At 37.0% G+C, this 15,694-nt stretch overlaps 1 pseudogene; it reads left to right on the forward strand.

The window, feature by feature from the left end:
• Positions 1-303: 303 nt before the first annotated feature.
• LOC121247876 lies at positions 304-3,037 on the forward strand (annotated as a pseudogene).
• Positions 3,038-15,694: the final 12,657 nt, after the last annotated feature.

Consider the following 15,694-nt stretch of genomic DNA (forward strand, 5'->3'; position numbering starts at 1 on the left):
GATTCTAGAGAGCACACTTTCTTTAGAGTAGGTCCTGGAGTGCACAATACTCTTTTCCCAGCTTGACGAGTCGACGACTTGAAACAGGGAAGACTTCTTCCGTGGAAATGACGACTCTTTTTCCATGAAAGGAAGATGAAAATATCTATAGCAGATATAATTTGGTAAATTTTAAAGTTTAAAAGTAATTTAAAAGTCCATTATGCAATTTGAAATTTTAATATAACAGAATATAAAAATTCTTTCTTCCACGTCTCTAAATTTAAAGTATTGTCATCCATTGGAGAATCCTCTCTATACACTCTGATCAGGTTCACTTCCAGTTTCCTACTGAGAGAGAGAGAGAGAGAGAGAGAGAGGCTATTCCTAACGATTTTAATGGAAAAGCTTCATTTCTTTAAGGTTCTTTTCCCTCTCTTTTGTCTGTTTCTCTCACCAGCTTATACTCTTCCAAATAAGTACTTCATCAATTGTGGGTCAAAGTCCAACATAACTGTCGGCGGTCGGAGCTTCCTCGGTGATCTGAATTCTGGGTCTTTCTCAGTTGGACCAAGCTCTATTATCGTTGCCACCGAATCATCACAAAATTCGTCTCTTTATCAAACTGCAAGAATATTCACAAACCGATCTTCATTTGAGTTTGATATCATCGATATTGGCTTTCATTATGTACGCATCCATTTCTTTCCGTTTGTGTCCGGGAGGGTTAATCTGGCTGGTGCCCGATTCGATGTTTCAGCTTCTAATTTTTCACTGTTGTCAAATTTTGGTGTTAAAAGCATTACTAAAGCGCCTGTGATTAAGGAATACTTGCTCACTATCAATGGAAGCAAGTTCAACATCCACTTTAATCCTCGGAGAAAATCTTTTGCTTTCGTAAGTGCCATTGAAGTATTTCTTCTTCCAGATCAGGAATTCGTCTCGGATGATCTTCCTCGAGGTAATCCGGGAAAAATGATAGGTACCATGGTGTCCGTTCTCAGGTTCTACATACGATTCACAGGGTCAATGTTGGAGGTCAAGAGACTAATGACACACAGTGGAGGAATTGGATAACAGATGAAGATTATTTACTCTCTACAGGGTTTGCAAAAACCTGTGTTCCTTATGAAGATACGCTTTTATATCTTATTAATGGAGCAAATAATTACAGTGCCCCAGATCTCGTCTACAAGACCTGCAGAGAATTGAATTTGGATTACAACGGGGGATTATCAGATTCTCCTAACATAACTTGGCGTTTTGAAGTGAGTAGGAGTGCCACACATCTGGTTAGGCTGCACTTTTGCGATATTGTCAGCCAGAATTCTGATAAAATCTACTTCAATCTCTACTTTGACGGAAAGATCAGCGAAATGATAGATACGCTTAACATAAGTCTAATGAGGGCAGCTCCATTGTATTACGATTTGGTGGTTAATTCAGATGATTCGGGATCCATGAATATAAGTGTAGGGCCTAATCAGGATTCAATATATAGAACAGCCTACCTGAATGGGGTGGAGATAATGGAGTTTATGAAGGAAGCAAGTTTGTTACCTTCTGGCAGTAAGGAAAAGAAAACCCTTCATGTTATAGTTGGTACCGTTTGTGGTCTGGCGTTTGTCTTCATTTTGGTAGTACTGCTGTTCTTGATGGGTTTAAAATGCAATAAAGCAAATCATGGTGATGAAGTGGGCTTATTGCCATTTTTTCATGGAAAAGGAAGTCCTGGTAAGGGGACGTCATGTGCCTCCCTGTTCGTAATTTGAACTTAAAGTTGAAGATGCCTCTTCTTGAGATACTAGATGCCACTCATAACTTTGACACCAAATTATTGATAGGTGAGGGTGGCTTTGGGAAAGTTTATAGGGGTATCTTCGGAGTGGCATGACTGTGGCAGTCAAACGAAGTGATCCAAAACATGGCCAGGGACTTCCGGAATTCGAAACAGAAGTATTGGTCTTGTCGAAAATTCGTCATCGCCATCTTGTTTCTTTGTACGGATATTGCGAAGAAAAGTCAGAGATGATATTGGTGTATGAATTCATGGAAAATGGGAGTCTGAGAGATCATATCTATCATTCAAATGACAACTCTGACTCTGAGGGACCATCTAAGAGATCTAAGTTGTCTTGGAAGCAACGGCTTGAAATTTGTATTGGCTCGGCTAAGGGCCTTCATTACCTTCACTCATTTTCAAATGGGGGAATCATTCACCGTGATGTTAAGTCAGCAAACATCTTGCTGAATGAACATTACGTGGCTAAAGTTGCTGATTTTGGTCTTTCAAGATCAGGTCTTCTCGATCCAGACCATGTCAGTGTTGGCATAAAAGGTAGCTTTGGCTATATGGATCCCGAATATTTTAGATCTCTTCAATTCACAGACAAATCTGATGTCTACTCCTTTGGTGTGGTACTTCTTGAAGTGCTTTGTGCTAGACCAGCTATCATTAACTCACCCAACAGGGAGGAGGTGAACCTAGCTGAATGGGGGGTGTTTTGGCAAAACAAAGGACAACTTGAAAAGATTATTGATCCCTCTTTAGTGGAGAAATTAACCCTTATTCATTGAGAAAGTTTGGCGAAACAGCTGAGAAGTGTTTGAAGGGTGATGGAGCTAGCAGGCCTACTATGCTTGATGTGCTGTGGGACTTGGAATATGCACTGCAGCTTCATCAAACTGCGGTGCATAGAGAGCCGCATGAGGACACTGGAACAAATGCTCTTTTGGAGTTACCTTTGCCTACTATTCAGCATTTGCCTTCTAAAAGCATCCCAGATTGGGGGGAGATGATAATGTGTCCATGGGAAGCAAAGGGTCAAGGGTTTGGATACAACAGATGGTGGAGTGTTCTCTCAGCTTAGGATTGATGGTGCCAGATAATCTCATCAACTGCTTTGGAATATTGTCCTGTCATTTTGATTTCCATTCTTCCTTATATCTACGAAGCTTCAAGTGTATTTTGAAGTGATGCCTTGTTTACCATTAGTGTGGAGTGGCGTGTTGTTAGAGCTATTTTGAAGTGTTATGCTAATAAGGTTAACAGACTCAATTCATTGGCTTCCAAGGTTAGGTATCATTCCTTGCTGCATAATTATTTACAAAATGCTGACATAATTATTTACTTGTATGGGATATGTATCCTATTCAACCGGTTTAGTTAGAATTGGACCAAAGCCAAAACCTATTATATTATAACTGCTACGAATCTTGTGGATCTGTTACATCGTGCACTTTCAACTGAAGTATTATCGGGCTTGCTGTATGGGTGGGATTTGCTTGTTCTCACCTGATATGATTGCTTTGAGATATAATCATTTAGATACGTTGGTACATGCATCACACTCAGTTATATGTTCATAGGTAAAGGAAAGAATACGTATTTTCATCATCTCTGTTATCTTTCTTATCATTAGTTATCTATGTTAAGAGTTGAAAGAATCTGTATTACTGACCTACTATGTACTGGCTTCTACCTATGAACTATCCCACCCAGCCTCAGAAGGTGCCGCTCTCCATGAATGCATGGAAGTTAGCCCTTCTATTTTGGAGCAGTTAACTTTGGTTTTCAAGTATGTAGACTGCACCAAAAAGACTGAAAGTTTCCTATGATTTGGGTAAATTTTCAACATGGTGCCAACTTATACAGTCATAACAACATAACTTGGCAAGTTTCAAAGCGACATGTTAGGGATTAGCTTCCATGAATTTTTTTGGACAAGTTGCAGTTATGTTTCTGTTTCATTAAAAATAATCAGCTCACTAATGTCTGATAGAATCAATGCAAAAAAAGAAAAAAAGAAGAAGAAAGAAAGATAAATGCCTCGTGTGAAGTTCGAAAATGCGTTATTTATAACTAACAATATGACACAAGAAGACAAACATAGGAAAATTGTAAGCAAGATGGTTAGTGACCAGAGCCTTTCCTGCTAGGTCCAGAGGCCAACGGAATGCCTTCGTCCCTCACAAAAACCCGACCACCAATCCTGTTGGCAGCGCTAGAAAACGAAGCATCTCCAATGATTACACCGCCATCAACAGCCTCAGGATGATCATCCATGCCCTTCTTCATCTCTGCTCCAAGGGCTCGACCATGAACCAGACTCGGCTGTGTGAACACCACGAACATCAAGACCAGCAGAACCAGCATCAAACACTGTCTCATTGGTGATGGTCTGGGTCTGTTTTCCAGGAAGCCCATGTTTGATGTCTCTTTCAGTTTCATTTATATTCTCTCAACCAAAGGATGGAGAAGAGAGGAGATTTTTTGGGAATCTCAAGTTGCATAAGCTAACGGCCTTCATATAAGGGGAATGGAAGGTTTGGGTGGCCAAGGTGTGAGGACTGAGGACGGTGCGACTTTTTGGTAATGGGACCCTTGTTAAGTGGTATTTGACTTCACTTTTCCCATTAGTAATGAGGAGCTGAGATTGCGAAGGAATTCCACCTCTCAAGTTTGCGTTGGTCCAAATTTCCACTTTACAGTAGGCATGTGTGACCAAATTGGTAAATTGAGGGGATCCAATGTATATCGGGTCGGTGCACACTGCATAGTTTCAGTTCTGAAAGTCGATCATTACCGGTTATTAAATTGGGTGGCATAGTTTCACATCAATTTATTACATAAAAATCTTACTTGCAAACCAATGCTGAGAGCACATCTACCTTCCACACTCCTAACATAACAGAACTTGATTTAAAAGAGAAGCAAGACAGCATAAAGAATCCACCGGCAAAATTATTAAATCTTTGTTTTTTTCCATCAATCTAAGTTTTTCGGATAAGTAATGATTTCACATAATATTAGTATAGGTTCTGGATTTGAAACCTAAGGCCCTGTTTGTTTCTTGGACTCTACTGAGATCAACTCAGTTCAGTCTAATTTTAAGCTAAGTCTAACATCTAAACACTCGACTCTCAAATTACTAAACTCATCTCAACTCAAACCTTTTTACACGTGAAACTCACAACTTTTTTCAATTCAACACTTATTTATACGAGAGACTCACAACATTTTCTAAATTTTCATAAATATATCTAAACTCATTTTAACATCTAAACTCATCTTAAGCAGATCCTAAAAAACTTACTCTAACATCTCAACTCACTACTATTCATAAAGAACTCAACTCATCTCAACTCAACATCCAAACGTAACTTAACTTTACGCTTCATCCAATTAATTAAATATCTCATATGTTGAGCTCATGACTTACTAAAGAAGAGTCTAGCCCGCACATGCAGATGAATGACTGTTAAGATAAAAATAAAATCTCGTTCACTTCAAATTATAGTATATTCGAGAAAAATACAGAGATGTTAATGTTGTTGTCCACAATCTTGTTAGTTGAACCTCCAGTTATGAGAAAGAATTTGTAAATTGAGAAAATAAAACTAAAATACCCAACCGACGAATTTTCTATCCTCAGGAAAACCAGTACTATAATCCCTATTAGAAAAATTTCCTGTGTCTTAGCTTTTCCTTGTTCCTTCTCCTTCCCAAACCAACCACTGAATCAAAGGTGCCACCAAAAATTTTGATGGATATGAGTAAAAGAGCCAATGAGTGTAGGATTCTCAGCCTCTTTAATGAAAGGGATCGGAGTCGACAGCGAATAGTGATAAAATTAATAATACAAGCAGTCCAAGATTTCAACAAAAGAATTGTTGTATAATATGTAGTTTGGACGAATATTCCTGATATTAGAATCAGTGAAGTAATGGGGGTTCCAACTTCCACGGTTCCAGGTAAGCCCTCATATTCTCTTTGGCAAGTACATGTTTGGAATAATGTTCTGGAGGTGAAAATTAAGCAGATTGTCGTGTGTTCATGTTACTCATGTCTGCACAGAAACCAATTAAATTCCAGATTTTTTTTTTTCTTTTTCGAAAGAGTGAGCTGAAAGGGTTTCATTATAAGATCCACCTGTCGAGAAGAGATGAAAGTTGGCCTTAGTGATTCAACAGTGCCGTGAGGAAGGACCGTGACTCGAGTGATGAGAGTTTCTCTACCGATCACATGTTGATCTTAAACACCGTGTATGCAAGGCGTTTCAAAAATTACTCATTCACCGTGAGAGTGTCGAGAGTCATTGTGTTGATTTATATACAAGGATACAAGACTGTGTCATGAAGAATACAAGTTGTATTGACCATTGGGGTGATGTATGTACAAGGAAGAATTAGATCTTAAGTTGACTAAAATGGATTGTATATAGACGTTGTGTTTGAAGACTTCCTATATATAAAACAGTTGTTGGTGAGTTCCCATATATATCATTCTTGACTTGAATCTTCAGTGATGTTGTGACCATGATTGGAGCATATCCGTTGAGCGTGATTTTGGACATTATTGTGTGTTAATTCTCCCCTGCAAACTGTGCCGAGGAACAAGGCCAAGTTTGGACAAGAGTGAATAGAGTTGCGAGGGGCCAAGGGGTTTGCTGAGGAGATCAGCAAGTTAAAGCGATGCTAGATCATGTTGGGTCTGAAGAAGTCAAAGAGCTACTCGTTCTCATACGTAGTGGTAGTCAATCTCGATGTGTTTACTACGAGCATGAAAAATTGAATTGATTGTCATGTAGAGAGCACTCAGGTTGTCACATAGAAGAATTGGCGCAATCGAGAGTTGAACTCCAAGATCACAAAGTAAAAAAGAAATTCAAGTGAGTTCGGCAGTAGCCTGGGCCATGGCTCGATATCCAACTTCAGGACTTCATCTTGAAACAGTAGCTTGCTTTTTGGCAAACCAGAATATGCAATTACTTCCAAGAAATACACAGTAACCTGTGATGGAGAGTCAGGTGAGGGACAACCTCCCCAATCTACATTAGAAAAGGTATAAAGATCAAGTGTAAGATTGGAACTAAAATGAATGCCAAGGTCGACAGTGCCATAAGCATATCTAAGGATACGTTTAACCATTTTATAATTAGCCTCAGTTGGGGAATACATGAATTGAGATAGAAAATTGACACTATAAGATAAATCAGGCAGATAAGAGTACGTATCGAAGAGCACCAACAATGCTACGATAGGGGGAGGGATCAGGGAAAGGAGTATCAGAAGTGAGACCTTTGATCTTAGGCATCAATGGGGTTCCCATTGGTTTACTATCTTACATGTGGGCATATTCTAAAATATCTAAGGCATATTTGGTTTGAAACAAAGCAAGACCATTAGTGGTGGGGTGACTTGAATACCAAGAAAATAGTGCAAAAGCACAAGATCTTTCATGAGATATGAGAGATTAGACTCGGTTAGAAGAATGTCGTTGACATATAAAATTAAAACAAGTGTACCATGAGCGGACTGACAATTAAAGAGTGAAGAATCAGCACTGCTACAAATAAATCCAAAGCTAAGTAAAAAACTACTAAGTTTGTCAAACCAAACGTGGGTTGTTTATTTTAAACCATAAAGAGCTTTATTCAATTTACATACATGAGATGAGAGAGTACAATGGACAAAACCTGGGGGGTTGTTCCATGTAGACTACCTCATAAAGGTCACCGTGCATAAATGCATTCTTGATATCAAGTTGGCAAATAGACCACCAATTCAGCAAAGCAAGGCTAAGGACAATCCAAATCGTACTTGGTTTGGTAACCAGAGAGAATGTCTCATTATAATCGATAATGTCTACTTGATGAAAGCATTTAGCAGCAATGCGAGCTTTAAGATTGTAACGACCCAATCCCAAAGGTCCAAGGAGTTAACTCATGTTACCTAAAATCATATCTCAACCATACAATCATAAACTCCAAGGTTTCAATGACACATACAACTCATTATTTCAAATCAACTACTCCAATATAATCATGGATTCTATAATTTGTTCTGTGAATCATTTTCAGGAAAAGGAATCAAGTGGCCGACTGGTTGGCTAAAAAAGGGGCGATAGGCTCAAATTTTTCATGGCACAATTTTGGGGATATACCTCGTGTTAAGAGGATTAATTCATATGGATTATTCAGGGTTGCCTTCATTACGTTTTTATTAGAGGTTGTTGGTTTTTTTTTCTTGTAAGGTTTTGTTTATTGGTTTGTAATTGATTGATAATAAGAGTTATTTTTATATAGAAGTCATGTAACCACGGTATTCATCCGCTAAAAGTGAGAGTTTATCAATAAAGACTGAAGATACCGTCCTCCTTCCACCAAAAGAAAAAAAATTAATGTAAAACACCACAAAATCTTAAAATAAATATCAACCTTCCAAAATATCAAATCAACAAAGCAAAGCAAAAAATAATGAATAAGATTCTCAAATAATCAAAGTACTTTCTTTGTATTTAAATCCACTATGCTCACATAGTCTTGCCCATGTTTGCTATTTTGAATCCTCAGCTGAAATACCCAAAACATCTGAAAATATTGTGGAGATAAGGGTTGAGTTATCAACAACTCAGTAAGCAACTAGTATGTAAATATGAGTTTTTTCTCAGAGTTCAGAATGCAGAGCAAAACATTTTTAATTTCAGAGTGCGAAACCAAAACATATTCTCAAACTATCAGAGCAACAATTCATAAATATTCATATTCAAAAATATCATTTAGCATAGTATAAATGAACATCATCATCATCATCAAATCATCTCATATCATATTGTATCAGAGCATCATATTGAAACAAATGCCATGTTTAACCCCTGTAGTAGGGTTATGCTATCCCCGATGGCCAAACTGGGTAGAGATAAAAGTGAATCTTTCCCTTTTTATTCTCGAAGCCCAAGTGTGCACACAAGAAAGACCACACATAAAATCACTTTGTTTCCAAAGTGGATGCACTCAAAGACAGAGAAGTTGGTACCAACCCAACAGAGGTCATAATTTTATACTCGTGGTAAGGTCAGAGCAAAGCCAGATACAAAATCAGAATGTCATGTCAAAAGTTTTCAGATATCATATCATATCAAACAGAATATTGAAAAGAGTCATATCATTTTCACATAATCAAAATCGATTCAGAGTATTTTCACATAATCAAAACAGATTCAGAGCATTTTTTCGTAATCATGCCAAGAAGATTTCAGATTTTATTTTTGCTCATTTTGCGTAGTTCAGAAACAAAATGCCAAAACTTTGTTCATGTATATACCAGTCATGACAAAATATCTTTCTCTTTTCTTATTCAGATACAATGAGTCATGCAAAACAAAATGACCAATGTTGTTTTCAAATTTTCTTTTCATAACAAAACATGTATATTTTTCATAAATCAACCTCAATCCATCTCTTTTTATACAAAGTCTAGTATAAGAACTCCGCTTATCTGGACTTTTTAAATTTATAATTTTTTTTACAACTGTGCCGAACGAATATCAATCATCACCTATACAAAATACTAATTGTTACTAAATTTCTAAAAAGACTTGTTAAAATTCTCCATTTACTTAGATACATACTACAAAAATAGCTTTAATAATTATTTTGCTATATACAAAAATTAATAGATACTAATATTATTTAATTTTTCCTATCTACACTTTCAGTTTACAACTTAATAAAATACTTGTATCAATTTCAATTTAATGTAAACAATGGAAACTTATTTAGTAAGATAGACATAAATTAGATTTAAAATATTTAAAATAAGATTAAAATCTAATTATTTACTACTGAAATTATATCTAATTTGAATCCATAAATATTTTTTTATATAAATTCTTATAATTCAAACGAAACCCACCCAAAGCAAGTTTAATATAAAAATTAGGCCCGACATAGAACCATCCTAATGAAAATGGCATTTTGGAAATTAACCATAAACATGCATGGGCTCTTTGGGAAGGCTGGGAACAAAAGAAAATCTAAATTAAAAAAAAAAAAAAAAAAAAAAACTCTAGACTAAAATCGTGCAACGAAGAGGCTTTCCACGTGCAGGGCTCGTGGCTTGGGCCAAAAATCACAGTGGCACACTCAGATTTCCATGTGCGTGGTGTAGAAAATTTGAAGAGAGAAAAAAATTGTTGGGTGGTGTCAAACCCTGCTGCAACAAAACCAAAGGAGAGGAGGAGAGACAGTATCATGGCTTACCGAAGCGGTGCGAGATGGCAGAGGGTGGCTGATCGGCAGTTTCTATAGCTACCCGAGGACTCCAACGCATTGTGGTGGTTAATGGTGGGCTGAGCAACACCCTCAAAGAGAAATCAGTTACGACGGAGAGAGAGAGTGGAAATTTCACAGTGCAGTTTGGGGTGGCGCTACCGTGCTTGGAGGGATTCACGTTGACTGGTATAGTGGTGGAGGGTGGTTCGCCGTGCAGGCTGGGATTCACGTTGGGTGTGGCTGAACAACCGTTGGTGACTAAAACCAAGGGCGTGGAAAGCCTGCTTGCTTGCTCTGTTTTGAGGAGTAAAAATAGAGGTTGGGCAAGGGATATTTTCAGTGGTTCACGGTGTCGCAGCGTGGGCTTCCTATGGTGATTTTGTTTCTGTTTGTAGAAGGGAAAGATCAGGGCTCTAGTGGTGGTCCTCTGCTTCATTGCTAGACTTAGAGAAGCATGCAAGATGCAACACTGTGGGCTTAACGTGGGCCGGGGAAGACAGCTTGAGGCTTGGAACAACGGAGACTAAGGGTTGTTTCTGTGAGGGGTACGACAGCCAAGAGTGGGCTTTGGTGGGGATTGGCAGCAACGTGGGGCTATATCATGGTAGGTCATCTCAATGCATTCAGTGGCTAGCAGCATGCTTGGCATGATGCGGTGGGGTGCAGGACATCGTGAGGGTGCTGATCGCTATGGTGGCTTGGGCAGTGTTCTATGGTAGTTTGCTTGAATGTAGAAGTCTTGGTGGTGGAGGTCATTGTGTGACAACTATGCTTGGCTTCAGCGCACGATAGAGCGATAAAAGGATGAGGGAGAACAGTTGTTGAGAGAAACAAAGACGTGGGTAATGGAAAGGAAAATTTGTTGAGGAAAAAAAAAAAAAAAAAAAAAGAGGAAACCGTCGGGGGTGAGGAAGAGAAGAGAGGGAGAAAAATAAAAATAAAATTAAGAATAAACCCACTTATTAGAAACGACATTGTTTTCCTTAACTACTAGGCGTCTCTATGGGCCTGAGCCAAGATTGGGCCAAGAATGTCTCATTATAATCGATAACGTCTAACTGATGAAAGCCTTTAGCAACAATGTGAGCTTTAAGACAATCAAGGGTGCCATCGGCGTTGAGTTTAGTTTTAAAAGCCCATGTACAACCAATGACAGGCATGTTAGGCTCACAGGGAACAAGCGTCCAAGTATTAGTGTCATGCAAGGCTTGTAACTCATCATACATGGCTTGGGTCCAACCAGAATGGAGAGAGCAGATTGAATGGTTTTAGGTTCTTTTGGTAAGGGAGCGATGTCATGGATGTGAGACATACTTAGGGTTAGGTTTGCGAATACTAGCCTTTGAGCGAGTAACCATTCGGTATTCAGAGGATACTAGAGGACGTGAAGAATTAGTGTGTATAGTGAATTAAGGAGGTAAGTCATGGGTGGGCATAGTCGAGGAAGAAGCACATGGAGTAGTTGGTGGATTGAGAGTCGACTCACCAGGTGGAGAAGTAAGGGCAGATGCAGGCCTAGGAATAGTGACGATGCCGATGTCAATGGATAGAGGAGTCTCTGGGGTGGAGTCAACAAGCATATCAGGAGTGGTAGGCGTGGAAGAGGAGGAGAGTTGCACATATCAAAGGTATAAAGAATCACCTAAGTGGAAGGAGATAAATGTATATTACCCAGTTGTTTAAATGGAGAAGTGTGTTCATCAAAAACTACATGATGAGAAATAAAGGCTCACCGAGATGGAGGGTGATAGCACTTATACCCTCAATGTTGGTCACTATATCCCATAAAGACACAAGGTAGGGTTTTAGGCTCAAACTTATTTTGTTTGGTATCCTAAGTATAGGGATAACATATTGACCCAAAAATATGGAAAGAGCTATAGTCAGGATATGTACCATATAGAATAGAAAAATGGGACTCTAAATCAAGAGAGATAGAAGGAAGGCAAATTAAGAATACATCAGTTGCAAAGGCTTCCCCCTAAAAGTGCTTTGAAACACCATTGTGGAAAAGCATGATCATACCTAATTCGCATATAGTATGATGGTGTCGCTCCACCACACCATTTTTTCCAGGTGTGTGTGGACACAAAAAGTGGTGAAGAATGCCTCATTGTTGCAGATGAGAAGCGAGTTGGTGACTAGAAAATTCACCTTCCCATGAGATTAGAAAATATTATTTCTTTATTAAATTTGCATTCAATATATTTCTCAAATAATAAAAATGAGTGAAAGAAATCAATTTTTTTGCGCAATGGAATAAGCCACATACATTTTGAAAAAGCATCAACAATACAAGCATAATAGTGAAATTTTCCAACAGAAATAACAAGGGCGAACCCTCACAAGTCATAGTAGATTTTATCAAAAATTGCATGAGTAACACTAGATGAGGGTAAAAAATGAATTTTACTTAGTTTGCCTAATTAACAATTTCACAAATGGGAGAACCCTTATTAGAATCCAAGACGAATAGAGGCTTTTGATGCTTGTAACCGAGAGACACGACGGAGAAGGAATAGGGCACTACCGTTGGCTGCTTCCGGTGGCTGGTTGACTGCTCTGGGTTGTGTTGGCAGTGGGAGTTTTGCCGCTTGCTAGATGTGGGCATGAGACTATTGCACAACATGAGTTACTTCAATTTCCATTGGACTGGTTTCCCCGTATAACACAACTAGAACGAGAGGGGAAAGCAATCGGCAGACGTTTGTAAAAGGAGATTAAGCGGCAAGGAGATGAATGTGCATATATATATATATATATATATATATATATATAGCAACCCTAAGAGCAAGGAGAAGAAGATGAACGTGTGCAAAGTGGATCGATTACACGTGATTTATTTGACGAGAGAGAGCGAGGGAGATACAGAGCTTAAAATGCTTAAAATACATTTATCCTATTAATAATTAAAATTAATAATAATACCAGTAATGATAACTTGAGTTAAAATTACCCATGTTATTTATAAAATTTAATAAAATTCACAATAGTAATATATGTTAAAATAAATATTTTTGATAATATTTGAAAATTTAATATATGGTCTAATTTAGGCTCAATATGAGACAAACCTAAGCAAATAATAGCTTATCAACTTAGATAAAATTGGCCCATTAAACCTAATTAGGCCTAATAAGATTATCTATATTCTGACCTTAGAAATATTAGGCCGAGTCGTTACAATAACAATGATCCAACCACGTAGCAATCAGTCGGATTTCTGCCAATAAAGGAACTACGGATTCAAAGCTGGTTTGTCAAGAGCAAAGACACATACAAAGTTGTCAAATTGAGGGGGTGCCAACTTCTCATCAAGAAGGTGATCAACTAGGTCTTGGCACTTAGCCAAGGCTAAAATTTGCTCATGCCACAGTGGATAGTTTGTGTTGTTGAGGCTGAGGATAACGAAGTTACCAACATTAAGGGAGATAAGCCATGGGAGAAGACTCTCTTACTCTCACACTGGCTCTAGTACCATAAAGATAGTGTATGCAAGGTGTTTGAGAAAACTACTCAGTCACCATGAGAGTGCCGAGAGTCATCTTGTTGATTTATATATAAGGATACAAGACTTTGTCATGAAGAATTCAAGCTGTATTGACCGTTGGGTTGAGGTATGTACAAGGGAAAATTAGATCCTAAGTTGACTGAAATGGGCTGTATATAGACGTTCTGTTTGAAGACTTCTTATATATAAAACAGCCGTTGAAGAGTTCTCATATATATCATTCTTGATGTGAATCTTCAGTGATTTTGTGACCATATATAATTGGAGCATAGCCGTTGAGCATGATCTTGGACATATTCTTAGTTAATAGATCTTCCCAAGCTCACACAAATACTTATCTCTATTGCTCAATTGAGGGTTTTCATGGACCCAAAAACCAAGCAAAGAGCTCCCTTGGATGAGAATAGATCGAAACGTTAGGCTAATCTTAATGAAAAGAAAAATTCACATGCCACAATCACATCTCACTTCTACCTCATTATGGCAAGGTAACATTACTCATCATCTATTGATTTTTTTTAAAACAAGAATAATTAAAAGGATGATAAAAGTATCACATTTTATATAGTAAATAAAAGCGTAATAGAAGCGTGATCCATAACATTACTCTAACAAGAATAGAGTTATTTCAAGCTTTCAAAGAAGTTTACGGCGTTAGGCAAGGTCAGTAAATGGGCTGATCCATTATTGTTTCTTACTAGACTTGTGGGAAATATCAGCCCGCTTTTGAAATAATGACCAGCTCAAATGCCATTGAGCTTTAGGCTGTCCAAGATGAAGCCTAGCACAGTGCTATTAACATTAGGAGAAGTCAGAAGGCCGATGAAGTCAGGATCGAGGTTGCTGCTACAGATTACAAACGTTGGGCTTTAAAAAAGAAAGCATTTCTTCTTGCCTTGAATTTTGTAAATTTCTTTTTATATTAGAGTATTTTGTAATATTAGGTATCGTTTATTTTTATAATTTTTTTTATCTCATCTCATTTCATTTAATTTAATTATTACAATTTTTTTAAATTCTTACACAAAATATAATAAACAATTCAATTTTTTTAAATCACAAAATAAAAATAATATTAAAAAAATATATTCTAACAATATTTTATTTAACTTTTAAATTTTATCTCAATTTAACTCAACTTATTTCATTTCATCTGTGAAAACAAACGAAACGGTCAATTTACTCACATGATGTATTTTAAATAATTCCAAAAAATAATTATTCAAATAATTTTTTAAAAAAATTTGACAATCAATTAGCATGACTGAAATGATAAACTTATGATTTTTTACGAAAAAAAGAAAAAAAAAAAAAAAAGAGAATAGATGGGGTTGGAATCTTTGGAATTTTGGCTAAACGCCACCCACAAAGCTACATGTTAACTCAAGAGGAGGCATTAGGCCGCAAGCATCTTTTTGCTGTGTCTTCTTCCTCCACCACTTGCCAAAAAGTGAAAATACCCTGTCGCTTTACTTTGCGTACAAAGAAAGTTTTAACTATGAATTTTTTTTACGTGCTTTTTTGTCCATAATGGCGACAAAATGCAATGTCTACCCCCCTCTACACTTTTGTATCTTCTGTTTTTTTTGCTAATTTTGTTTTAATCCTCTCCGGTCACAATAAGTTATTATTTTGAATTATTAATTATTCCAAAGATCTTAAAATATTACACTTTATAAGAAATATAATAAATAATAATAATAGAGAAAAAAAACACTATTCCACATTGTAATATTCATATAATCAATTATCTTAAAAAAATTTAAAGAACAAATGGAGTCGATAAATTAATTGAATATTAATATTATTTTAACTATTTGGTTAAATAATTTATTTATTTTTTCATTATCTTCATCAATACAGTCTATATTCATTTTTCAAACAAAACTGCTTTAGTCTCAAAAGATTATAAAACTACTTTTATTATAAAGTAGATAACGTATTATATGAAGTCATGTCAATTTGTGAATATATTTTTAGAGAATTTTTTATAGTGATAGTACTTCTCAACTTCAACGTGGACTTTTACTACAAATGTTTGTTTTTCCTAGGCGTTGATTTCATCAAATGTGACGGACATAATGTGTGATTTTGCTATCCATGAATCATCATGAGACGTGATTGCGAATAGATTATATTAACCAGAGAA

The sequence above is a fragment of the Juglans microcarpa x Juglans regia genome, chromosome 1S (assembly GCF_004785595.1).
Source record: "Juglans microcarpa x Juglans regia isolate MS1-56 chromosome 1S, Jm3101_v1.0, whole genome shotgun sequence".
Taxonomy (NCBI): domain Eukaryota; kingdom Viridiplantae; phylum Streptophyta; class Magnoliopsida; order Fagales; family Juglandaceae; genus Juglans; species Juglans microcarpa x Juglans regia.